Below are 14,429 nucleotides of genomic sequence, written 5' to 3'. Positions count from 1 at the left end.
GATTTTGAAAAACTATTCATTTTATACAGGGTAGCGCAAAAAGAACGATATGTTTTGAATTCTTGATAACTTTTTTATTTATTAATTTTTTTTATTTCAGAATCTTGTAAACAAGGCTTGGAAAATTTATAATGGAGCAGTACACAACGCAGCAACGAACAAAAATCATAGAATTTTACTATCAAAATCACAAGTCAGTTACTTTAACTCGGCGAGCATATCGGCGATATTTCAATTTGCGAAATCTGCCCAAGTGAAACAACTTTTTAAAATTTATATTATCCCTAGAATTATGCAATTTTTTTGACAAAATGTTATTATAGCTAGCTTTTTAAAAATTAATATTACAATTCAGTTTTATATTTTGTAATAGCTTTAATTTTAACTATTCAATTTTCTATAAATTTTTTTTTCCTTTAGATGAAATACAATATTTATAAAATGTGAAACACAGCTTTGCCAACTTCAAGGAGAATTTTGATTCTATTCGTAGATAACAATGAAATATGATTTTTTGAAAAAGACGGAGAATGAGAGAGACGTGCTAAAAGAAGAAAAATATTTTTCTACTAATTCAATAGCAAAGGTTATACATGGGTTACTAAAAATGAAAAACAAAATTCTGAATTATTAAATTATACTTTATATTCATATATACTATGCAGTGAACAGGCTACAGAAACGATAAAAAAAATTTAAAATTAAAAAAAGAAAATAAAAAAAAAAACTTGAATAAATATGCATAAATTCGCTAAATGTTATCTTTCGTTGCACTTTTTCAACATTCATTTTTTTTTTTAAATATTTTCATGATTGATTTATATTTATACGACCTTATTAAATATGATTAAAAATGAGAAATTATATGTGTTAGTAAGAAAGAAAATTTTACTTATATAAAAGATGATTTATTTATCTGCTACGCTATTTTCATACTGGACCAAAAAATATAAGAGAAAGAATTGGCAAGAGTGAGATAAAATTTGCATAATTCAAGGTTTATTAAAAAAAAAAATAGAAAGCAAAGGCTGTTGGATAAAAAAAATTCATCAAAAATTTACAAAGTTTTTTTTCATGGTTTTAACTGTGTATAATTGAAAAGCATTTTGTAAAATTGCATTGTGTGAAAAAGAATTTTCTTTTAATTTTCGTTGAATGGAAGTCTGATATTTTTATAATTTGGAATGTAAAGATAATGTAGAGAAATAATATTAAATAAGCTTTGAATTTTTTTTTTAATGACTTAAGTTCATAATACTTAACAGAAGATAAACTGCATATGGTTTTATAAAATAGTTGATGCAAAAATTTTTGTAACCCGCGAAAAAACTTTACGGTTTGAAAAAAAATTCAAAGTAATTTTTCACTTGCTTTTAATATATAGAAGACTTAAGATAATCTCGTATAATATAGTGTTGCAATTTAAAAAATATTGATAAAGTTCTTGTGTTAAGCTATTATAAGTTTTGAACGCATTCAATATCAAATGAATATAATGGAATTATGTAAGAAATATTCATATTAAATCTCAAGTAATAAATGTTGAAAATTATAAAAAAGGTTGAGACAAGGGCCTGCAACTTTATAACTGTAATATATTTTGAATAGAGCAATTATATAGAATAAGTTACTTGATTTAAATTCAAATAATTTTTATTTAATTTTGATTTATAAGTGCAAATAGCTGTTTAATATTTCTTTTTATATCAAGCAATTAATCTGAATTTTTATAAAGAATGTGTATTGAGCTTCCTTTTGATATTCATTTTAACAATAAATTTAATTAAATATTTTATAAATGGCCTGCAAGAATATTTTAATCGTCCTGGTCAATAGCATTGCATATGATGGAAAATATACAATACATAAAATATGAGGTAGAACGAATAAAAATTATAGTACATGTGTTTGGATAATTTCTTTTGTTTTCCTTCTTAACTTCTAGGAGGAGCATAACGCTAGGCATGATATCATTATATAGATGGTCATGCCCCTATTTAATTGTGTCATATTGTTTTTTACTAGATAAGTGACTAAACTGCCGTAGTATTTGTATATTTGTTAAGAGTAACAATTTAAATTTGACAATAATCTGAGTTGTGATATAGAAAAAATTTTATTTTTCAAATTAGTTAAAATTTATTTGAAATCCGGATATGATTGTAATTATTAGATATAATTATTATTTCAAAGTTTATTCAAATATAAATTATTGTTTCAAAGTTTATTTCCACGACTTGCAGATTTTGTATGTAGTTTTCCACATTGTTGATATTTTTCATCAATAATATGTGGAAGGATCAAAAAATTGTCTTTGTTTTATATAATTACAGTAACTTGTTAAAAACATGCATTTCAACATTTTGTATAACTTAATTTCGAAGAAGATTCTATAATGAGTAATTTACTGGACGTGCAACAAATAACACGAACAAACAAACGGACGGGCTATAGTTTTACTCTGCCTTAAAGCTATGTTACATGCATAAGACTATACACTAAGTGCTCGAGATACGACACCTTTTGCTACGACATTTCGAGTTACGACATGATATGAATTTGGACCATTTTTATTCGACTTGCGACATTGTTCTTGATACGGCATTATACATTTAAATTTTTTTTTGACAGATTTTACTGTTTTTTGAGTAAAAATCGATACCGAATTTAGTTACACGACAAGACTAAAGCACATATTTTAATAATGAACTCTTATTGATTAAAAATGCTAGTCAGTAGCTAAAAATACGAATTGAAGTGTTATAAACTTGATGAAATTTTATTTTATTTATTTTTATTACAAAATTGATTTTTTTTGGTTTCGTTATTATGTTTTGTTGTCTTATGTTAAACTTTGTTACCTTTTTTGAAAAACAGATCAATTATATTATATAATAGTTTGTCAGTTTTTGTTTCGATACATAGACAATTCGAGTTACGACATAAATTTCTGGAATCGAAAATGTCGTATCTCGAGGATTTAGTGAAATTGACTAGACAGATGTGTCCTTGTAAACTATATTTTAAAATAATCCTGCAAATAACCATGTACTCTTATAATTTATTATTCATTATAGCTACATATTATGTATATTGTGTATAGATAATATTTATTGTGGGTTAGAATTCTATATTACTTTGTAAGTAAATAGATGGTTGTTTTCTTGTTTAATTGTAACTATAAGAACATTTTATAAAAACACAAAGAAAATTGTAAATTGTGAAAATTTTTAATAATTAATTTTTGTTATATAAATTTGTTTTTTACAAATTTATACAACAAACTCACCCAATTTCGTAAAACAATACTTTTATTTTATTTCAGCTGGTTTTCATAAGTTGTTATAAATTGCTTCCTTTCTATTTTGTAATAGGAACTACTTAAAAAATTTGGAAATTTCATTTAAAATAATTACATCCTATATTTTCTCTTCTTTCCTTTTATATAAAACTTTTAAATTTCTAGAAGAAAAAAACACCAGGACTACGTAAATTTAATAAAGTATCAAAAAAATTTACACGCATACAAATAGTGCGTGTTAAGTCATTTGTTCGAACAAATTGTGACGCAAATGTGAACAGAACTAAAAGAGAAAAACTTTTATAAAATAAGAAACAAGTGAAAACGTTTCAGTCGGTATGAACCGATTGAATTATACCCTGCACCTTTCATTGTTGTATAGCAATTACTCAAACCTGTGAAACCATTCTATAGAAACTTCACGGATATGTCTGACCTATAACTGCACACACAACTACCAAGTTTCATGAATCTGACTTTATTTTTTTTCCAAATATTTAAAATTAGCTTTTGGAGTTGTATGGCAGGTACATAAACCTGTCAAGCAATTCCACTAAAACTTCGCTAGTATATCTGATCTATAATTGGACACACAACTGCCAAGTTTCATGAATCTAACTTTATTACTTTTCCAAATATTTAAAATAAGCTTTTGGACTTGTATGGGAGCCACTCGAACCTGTCAAGCAATTTCACCAAAACTTCAGAAATGTCTTGGCCTATAATTGGACACACAACTGCCAAGTTTTATGAATCTGACTTTATTATTTTTCCAAATATTTAAAATTAGCTTTTGGAGTTGTATGGCAGGTACCCGAACCTGCCAAGCAATTCCACTAAAACTTCGCAAATATATCTGATCTATAATTGGACACACAACTGCCAAGTTTCATGAATTTGACTTTATTATTTTTCCAAATATTTAAACTTAGCTTTTGGAGTTGTATGGCAGGTACCCGAACCTGTCAAGCAATTCCACTAAAACTTCACAGGTATATCTGATCTATAATTGGACACACAACTGCCAAGTTTCATGAATCTAACTTCGTTATTTTTCCAAATATTTAAAGTAAGCTTTTGGACTTGTATGGGAGCTACTCGAACCTGTCAAGCAATTCCACAAAAACTTCAGAAATATCTTTGACCTATAATTGGACACACGACTGCCAAGTTTCATGAATCTGACTTTATTATTTTGCCGATTATAAAAAATTTGCTTTTGGAGTTGTATGGCAGCCACCCGAACCGGTGCAGCTATCTCATTAGAATTTTTAGAGCATATGTAGAATATAATTGGACACATGTATACAAAATTTTACATTTGTACCTTTATTAGTTTTTGAAATAATTAAAATAAACTCTTTAAGTTGTATGGCAGCTACCCGAACCCGTTGTCCGAATTGGTCCAATAACAATAGGGTTCGTCCTTGGCACAAAAGAAGCAACTTGTGAAAGTTTGGTGTCGATTGCATTATTCGTTTTTGAGTTATCGTGCGATCGGACGGACGGACGGACGGACGGACGGACGGACGGACGGACATGTCTAAATCAACGCAGAATTTTACGCTGAGCAAGAATATATATATATGTCCATACCGCAGGTGACTCCTTCAAGTAGTTACAAACTCCATACCAAAGTTAATATACCCTTCACGAAGTGCAGGGTATAAAAAGAACAATTTCAACTAGACCTTTTTAATTGACAGCATTAAATGTTTCTTTTTAAAATTGACCTAGTGACACTTAAATAATTTGTTATGTTGATTTGGATGTAAAACAATATACTTACATACAATTATGTGTCACTATGTCTGTACATATATACTTATATTGAACATTTCCAAGGATATAAGAGAATGAAAACAAAGTAGAAAAAGTTTAAAAAAAAAACAAAAAGCAAAAAAAGAAAAAGATTTAAAACTTTTTACATTTAAATCCCCCCCTTTTCAAAAGCAAATATATAAAAATTTATTGAAATTGACATAACTTTGAATTAAAAAGCATTTAAAAGACAAAGTAACTGAATATCACCCACCTACTTACCTCCTTCCTCTTACATAGGTGCAAGGACATACAAAAGATATGTTGTTTTTAACTTGTAACCTGGTTCTCAATAAAAAAAAACAGAAAACATAAAGTAAAAATTATTTTTGTGTTTGGTTTTTTTTTTGCTGTTTTTGATTGACTTTACCGGTCAAAAAAGTAAAAATTTCAAATTTATTTTTTTAAGGGAAGTTTTTCGATTCAAACCTTTTTGCTTTTTTTTTTTTTTCTTATATGACTTCTCTTTTCCTTTCTATTTATTATTTTTAGGGTTCAATTTTAACTTTTTTTTCGAGTTTCAAAAGAAAAAGAAACATAAAAAAATTTTTTTTTTATTAAAACAAAACGGAACAAGAAGAAATAATTTTTTTTTTTGTTTTTTGTCTTAATTTTCCTATTTTACAGAAAAAGGATAAAATGTTAAGTGGACGAAGGTCCTTTTGGCATTTAAGGTTAATCTTTATCACATTCAAACCATTTAAAGAAATTTATTGGAAAAATATTCTACAAATTTTTGTTTTTCCTCTTCTTGCTTCAAAATGGGTGGAAAAAGTTTAAATTCCGCAAAAATAAAAACAATTAAAATAAAAAGGGAAGGATAACTTTCGCTGTTTTTTTTTTACTTTTTTTCTTTTTCATTACGAGTACTTTGAAGAGTTTTCATTTTCCTTATTCAAAATTACATATTATAGGTACACGAAAACTTACGAGTATGTACGTATGAAAATGTAATGAAATTTACATGGAATTATTTTTGTTATTTTAGGCGAATAATATTTGGTAAAAGACCAATTTTAGGTAAAATTTTTTAAATTATATTAAAAATATGGATGATGGTGGGGATGATGAAATTGTTTGCTTTGTCTTTTTTATGTTGCATTCTTATCGATATTATAAAATTGTATGGCAGAAATAATAGTGATAGTAGCTCGCTTAAGACCGAGATAATAATTTATTTCTCGCACAAAGGAATAAGGCAAATTATTGTTAATTATCCTTAATTATCGGCTAGCACAAAGAGTTTGTTACAGAACTTTTAAGATTCCTTTAATTGACTTTTTGTAACTCCTAATGTGAGTAAGATTTAAATTACTAAAATAGATATGCATATAAATGAATTTACTGGATTTATGAATTTTTTAAAAGATTTAAATTATTTTCTTGTCATATGTGAGATATTCTTTTTTTCTTACAAAAAGATTTAATAAAATCTCATTAAGTCCACTTTTCATATTTTCTTATGCAAAATACATATATGCACTTTTTGTGATAGAATTCTATATCGCAGAGGAAACACAGGTGCTCGAATTAATTTTGTAAATAAGTAAAATTGAATCACTGAAATGAGAACCTTCAGATTCCCAGTAAGAGTTTAAAAGAAAGTCAAAAGCTGAAATGTCATAGAGCTAAAAATTTTTAGAAAGTCTCTGTAGCTTTTATTCGATGAATTTCTTGAAAATCGGTCAATGTATAAACTGAGTCTTGTCATTCAATATTATTTGCCAATATAACGGTGATGAATAACTCTATACTTGTGCTTTAGTAAATTTACTACAAAATCAAATAGTGTCACATTTTTGTTACACTTCATGTGTATAATTCAATTTTTGTTTCTGGAACATTTCGAAGTGGAAGGGTGTTAAGCTTCTTGTTAATGTAACAATTATAAGTGTGCGTTTTTGGATATCGTGATCTTTCGACAACGCTTCTCATTAGGTGATTGCGAGAGCCCTGGGGCCACCACTTCTCTATGGATGTCCAATATACTGACTATGGATCTCCAATATACTTAGGGCACCCTAAGGATACGCATTGCTAGGGAAACCCCACAGGGTGGAGTTCCGTCTCCGATATAGTGGAGTTCTGTCTCCGCTATTGTGGAGTCTTTTGGTGGACGGACTTCTTGATGAACAAGGAATTGGTGTCCAGACTTATGCCGATGATATTGTCATCATCGCTAGGGGCAAGTTCTAGTGGGCTCTTTGTGACATAATCCAAAGGGAATTATCGGTGGCGCAAGCCCGGTGCCATGCTTTAGGACTCAGACTCATTGCTAGCTTTCAATTGTGCACCTGCACATAATTCATGTGTGCGCGGCGCTTGTAGAGAGGAAGGTGGACGTCAAGTACCTGGGGGTGGTATTCGATTGCAAGGTTCTTTGGCGGGGTCACGAGGAAACTGAATATGTACGGGCAAAATGCACAGGTGAATGTACAGACCGTAGGGCTGCTCCCATTCTGTTATGTTGCGTTACCTTAATGGTGGTGCCGCTTCTGACTTATGGAGCAGTCTCATGGAAAAAGAGAGCGACTCTTGGTACGACTAGAAATGCGTGTGTCTGCATCACAAGGGCTATGAGAACTTGCGGCAATGAAGGTGATTTTGGTTGTAACCTCTTTGCACCGTTGTTGCGATGGCAGCGAAGACTGCCACTTTTATCTTTTATGATATTTATCTCATCGATCTTTTATGGATCGGAGCGAGAGATTGTCTTATTCCGGAGGTTCCGCTTCTTTCAATGCACAGGGGCGACATGGTAAGGAGGTACAGCTTTGACAAAAATTTTGACTCGTTGCTGAGGAAGAGGAGAGACTGGGAGCGTGAATTTTCATGTTAAACAGTGAGAACACACATTATGAAGACGGGTACCGAGTGGGTTTCGGGCCGAAGTGCACTCCATTGAATTGTGCGACCGGTTCAGCCTTTTCGGTATCCTCCGCAGCAGTATAGAGCTGTATTGAGAAGTTCAATGGAGCAACTGGTTCACTTTGTCCTGGGACCCCGGAATATGTGGGCGTAGAAAGAAATGAGCAGCTGATGCGCTGGCGAGTAGGGTGAGCGAACATACGATTTCTTGAGCCGAAGTCCTACAGCGGAATCGGATCGCATACAATTCGTTGGGAATTAAAGTAGGAATCATATCGAAGGCGGTCCAGCACTGGAGAAGTTTTCCAGGGCTATTGCATGTTAAGGAGCTCCTGGGGATCATGACCAGAAGCGGTTTAAGAAAATAATAGGCATGAAAAATTAGAGAACATTTGCCGATTCTGTGGGGAGACTTCAGTGCATCTTCTGGGAAAGTGCGATGTTCTCGATCATAGGAGGAGGGAGGCACTGGAGACATCACAAGCTGCTTGTTCATTAGGACAGTTGGTCACGAGCGTGTGTTGTACTCAGGGAAGGATGCACAATAGATTCTTATACGTGATTCTGTTGGGAGACTTCAGTGCATCTTCTGGGAAAGTGCGATGTTCTCGATCATAGGAGGAGGGAGGCACTGGAGACAACACAAGCTGCTTGTTCATTAGGACAGTTGGTCACGAGCGTGTGTTGTACTCAGGGAAGGATGCACAATAGATTCTTATACGTGGTAGCGGTGCACCGCTGTACAAATCTGCGATCTAGTGTAAGAATTATTGCATATTTAATGCCAATAATATGTAAACTATCATACATATGCATGTTATAGCACCACACGTATGTAAAAATAATTCTACTAGAAATCTGTTTAAATTTTTAAAATTTTTATTTCAAATTCTTTACGAGCTTTATCGGATTAGGTTATAAGTATATAGGGTAAATTGGATACCAATAACGATGCGACTCGAATTCCTGAAAAACATAATAGTTTGCATATTAAAAATTTTAAATTTTTTCGATGAAAATAATTTTTCCGATTAAATCGTCCAAGGTTAACGTAATTTAAGTTCGTCATTAAAATAATAAATTTTATAATTATAGGTTTTTGAAACCTGTAAAACTGAAAGTTATATACGGCAAAAATGCGCAGATTTCATTATGGAAAATTTTTGTTTTCAATGTTTTTTTTATGAGTTTTCTTCTTATTTTTGTTTTCTAATTTAGAATTTAAATAACTTTTGTTTTTTAATAAGTTTTCATTTCTATAGAAAACAAAAAATTACAAAAAAAAAACATTTTTCTGTTTAATTTTTCTTAGAAAAATCCAAGGTCATCTTACTACGTATGCATATTTACAATCTATTTATCTTTACATACATATACATATTTGTATGTAGGTATATTATAAAAATATATCGATGTGAACAATATTAAGAAAAAACAAAATAACCAAATAATTTCCAAAGTTTTGAACAAAAAAGGACATTACTCAAACTACTGATAATTTTTCTTATTCTTTCTTTTTATATTCGAAGAACTGCTGATAAAATTTCTTTTTTCAGCATGATCATATTTTTGTCTCTTTGTAAACACATCATAAACTCATCTGTTTCATCTTTTTTTTCATCGAAGGACCTCTAAAATGAGAAACTTTGTCATTTGACTTAAAAAGAAAATAATTTTCTTAATACAAAAAAAAAAGAATAAAAATACAAAAAAAAGCAAAAGCAAAGTGAAAAATGAATGTTATTTTTGTTTATGTCCTATGTCTTCTTCAATATTAAAGCCAAGTAAAAAAATAATGTGACAATCAAATTGGTAAAAATAAAAGAACAAAGACTACATACACATACATACAAAATTTAAAGACAAAAACAATACAAGAATAATAAGGGAATCAAAATGGAAAAATGATTTTCGTGCCAAAGAATAAGATGAATATTAATGTTAGTCAAGGAATTCAATTCGCTAATTAAGTCACATTTTTTACCTCAGGTTTTAATACACGAATTTACAAAATTATATGTATATATGTACGTATGTATGTGTATACATTAAGTATGATGAAAAAAGGAGAAAAAAAAAACAAATTTTAAAAAAAGTTTCCAAAATTTTGGAAAACACAAAAAAAAAATCGTTTAGTGGTGAAAAAAGTTATCCAAAAAGAGAAAAAAGCAATTTAACGACCCTCACATGCCCTGTGAAATTTTTTTCGGTTTTCGTTCTTTCTTTTTTTTTCTTATTTTGAAATTGCCAAACTTTAATAAGAAATTTAACAAAAAAAAAAAAAAAATAAATAATTTTTTTTTACTTCTCCTCTCTTTTTTTTTCCTTTCACATTTCGTCGCGTCCCTTGTTATTTGTGGCGTGTTATCCTTTTACAATTCTTAATTTTTCTTCCGATATTTTTTGATAATTCCATGATGAAGAATCCATTTTCTAGTAAATTTTCTAAACAATTTGAAATTTACTCTTTTCCAGTGTTTCTTGTTTTTTTTTTTGTTTAAAATAAAATGAAAAAATAAGAAAAAAAAATAAAATTTTTTGTTTGGAAACTAAAAAATCGTAAGAAAAAAAAATTTCAAAATTCGTCTCTATTTATCTCTTTCTCACCCTTAACTTCATTCATTTTCTCTTAATACCTATTTTGGGGATGCTGTTTTTTTAGTATATTCATTTTCTCTTTATTCTTGTTGTTTTTGTTTTTTTGTGCTATGAGCACATGCATATTATCATATATCCATCACAATTAACATTACAATCACGTATGAAAATTTTTTAACCTTTTTGGCTCATTTAAAACCTAAAACACTTCTAATGCTGATGATGTCAATATAACATTGCTGTTGTTGCTTTTGTATAATATAAAAAAGTTAGAAAAGAGATTGTTGAATCTCTTTTAAAATTTCCTTGAGGTTTTTTTTTTTATTTATGTATATTATGTATATATGTAAATGTATAATAATATACGTATTTTGTAATAAATATATGAATCTCCATATATAGTTGTTGAGTGTAAAATTCATATACACGTGGAATACAGAATGTGCCGTTTTGAGAACTCTTTTATCGTTTAGGCTATATGGGAAATAGAGATTTTTAATGTTTTAGTAAATTTGAAACAACAAAAGCTTGAAATTTCTGATTTTTATGATGACGACAAAAATCAAATTGAATTGAATCTGCTATACAACACAAAGGAGGACATTTGGTGTATATACACCTCAAAAAACGTCGCGTACTGTTGTTTCTCTAAATTACATATATTTTGTTTAATTTATTTTAATTAATCCATAAGTAATTAACCATAAATCAAAATATCTTGATTCTGAATGTTGAGTTATTTTTCATAGATTTGCATTATTTACTTCGACAAATTATTTAGTGATCGTTTTCATCCGACTTCTTGCACATAAATTTCCATTATCACGGTTTCCGAAACAATTTTGCTTTCCTCTAATTATTTGAGATGTTTACTTTGCACAAATAATTTAATTATGGTCTGCTTGTTCAGATCATTGGTAATGTTATTGCTGTGAACAACAATTTCAGACGAATAAGTATTCAACAAAACACGTTAAGGAATGGCTAACTAGAAGATTTTAGAAATAAGATTTTTGAATTGAAAAATATAGTAGATAAGTCTTTCAGATCAAAGAAAACAAAAATTCCTTTCAATAAAAAACGTCAATGTGGTTAAAAAACTTAAAATCTCAAATTTAAAAAATTTACACTCTTCTATAGTGCGTTTCATTTTAAAAATGTACAAAGATTGATGACATTTACAGGCCACCACATTGTATTGATGCTAGTAATGGTATATGTGTACATGTTTTAATCGTGTAATAAAAATATAAAAGAAAAATAAAGATCAAAATAATTTTAAAACTCTATATATATAAAGAGCATTATACTCCTTTTTGCGTTGGAATTTTATAATCGTGTACGTACACACATTCGTACAAAAATCATAAGGAAAAAAAAACAGTATAAATGAGCGAATGAATTGATATCCTCAAAGGAACATGTTAGAAAATTTCTTTAATGAAAAGAAAATGTAGAAGATGTGACCTGCCTGAATGCCACAAAATAGGTTTCCCTCTTTCATTTCTTCGTTTATTTTTGTTTTGTTGATTTCTTGTTTTCCTTAGATTAGAAAATATTGTAAAAATGAAGAGAAAATGAGTTTACGAGAGTAGGATGATTATATGTATGTATATTGTATCTACATATACATATTATTAAAGGTATGGTTGCTTGAATTTGTGAAGTTAAAAACAACTGAATTTTAGTTTACTTTGAAGACAAATTTTAGAAATTTAATGTTATAATATTCGAGAATATTATAAATAATATTATTGCATACTTTTGGGAGAAAGGAAAATTTTAAATTTTACTCTTCTAGTGAATATTAAAATGTCATATTATGTAATTGAAAATTAATTGTAGCTTGCTTACTATTACACTCACTTCAACAAAAGTTTTAATATGTTTTCGAATTTTTAATTAATTATAAAAAATAGGAGGCAAACTATAAATCGCATAATTGTTCATTGGGTAGAAATGCGTTTGAATATTTGAACATCAAATTAATATTCTTTCATTAAAAGAATCTCAATATAGTCGACCTGGACTGTACCATATTCAGCACTTAAAAATTAAATTTAACTTATTAATAATATTTCTTTTTGTAAATACGTATGTATATACATACAAATTTTCAATTTGCAAACTGGTCAAAGTTATTTATACAATATATTATAAAAAATTTGTATGGTGAGATTAATAGTTCATTAAGTAAGAATAAGTGTAACCTATTCACATATAATAAATAATAATTTATTTCGTTAAAAATTAAAAGGATTTTTATATTGAATACAAATTAGTAATAAATTTTTGGTTCTTAGTTTTCCTTTAATAAATTATTAAAATAAACAAAAAACATAATTAAAATAAAAAAAAAATCTGATGTGGTCAGCACATAACCGACCGCATTGTGTATTGTCTAGTTAAATGGAAGTGTTACAGAATATTATAAAAATGTCTGTTAAATACTTCTTTCCAATTTTTAGGACATTTGTAAGGTTAGTTAATATACCTAGAAAAATGTAAATTTGGCTCTTAGTAGAGTTTCGCTTTGTGCTACCCGAATTTCCTGAAATGCTCACCAGTTAGTTTCGGTAACAACCAGAACTCAAATATCAAATTTCAAGAAATTCCATCAATTCGTTCCGTAGATATAGTGAAAAATGTAAAATCGTCCTGCAGATCAGTTTTCGAGCTCTGATCTTTTCAAAAAATTTATATGTTCATTGTTTCAATGCGAAGAATTTAAATATTAAATTTCAATGAAATCGGTTGATTATTTCTCTTTATATACACAAAAATGTATATTTGACACGTAGTAAACGCCCAGTTGCTGATGCCTGATTTCTTCCAAGTCATAAGAATTTTCGCGGACTATCGAGCTGAGCTTATATATAAAATTTCAAGTAAATCGGTTGAATATTTTCTTCAAAATGTTCAAAAATGTAAAACAGGCCCGCTAAAAAGTGCAGTTCCCAAGGCCTGATATATACCAAAAGTTGATCAATCCGTGCCATGGTGGAAATAAACTTACATATAAAATTTCATCAATATCGGTTCAGCCGAACTTGAGATACACGCGTGCACACACAGACCGACAGACCGACAGACCGACAGGTTGCTAAAAATAGTTTATTTACACTTCCCTACTATGGAGAAGTACGTTCCCATTGAAAACTCGATATGCAAAATTTGTTGCCATCACATAACCTACCTATTGTTTACACAATACTGTCGGTAATAACGAGTGGATACTACTAGATCCTGAAAGTTTTGTTAATAAAAAATTTCATTATGAAAGAAATTAACATTTTTTCTAATTGAATTTGGGTGGATTGCCTGGAACAAAACAATGCATGTTATTCTATAATTACGAATTTTTTGCTAACGTTTTGTATTGCTAAAATATATTTTTTTCTCTTTTTGTCCGTTCGTCTGTTTATGAAAAATTCTTTACCCTCGAAGATAAAAATTTGAAATTTAATATACAATGAGAGATTTTGTTCGCTAGGTATGTATTTCTGTCTACTTCTACTAAATTAAAAAATTTTAGAATTTAAAGCATATTGAAGCGAAACAATTTGTTAAAGTGAATAAAAAACTAATTTTATTAGAATATTTTTTTTTTCCTACCTTCTCCTATCATGTAATTTCCCTGAAATTGTAAGGTTTTTTTAATTTCTATAAATTCAAACAACAGCAACGTTTCCATTATTTTGTCCTGATTTCTAAATTTTGCCTTAAAACTTAAGAACACATAATATTTATAATTACATTTGGGAACGTTTTAAAATTACATGATTTCCTTTATTGCATTGGGGGGATCTGCTGTTTTACACATCATTTGTTTACTCCGATT

This window comes from Condylostylus longicornis, unplaced genomic scaffold (genome assembly GCF_029603195.1).
Source record: "Condylostylus longicornis isolate FDR11 unplaced genomic scaffold, ASM2960319v2 ptg000014l, whole genome shotgun sequence".
Taxonomy (NCBI): Eukaryota; Metazoa; Arthropoda; class Insecta; order Diptera; family Dolichopodidae; genus Condylostylus; species Condylostylus longicornis.
Note: the sequence above shows the minus strand (reverse complement) of the source record.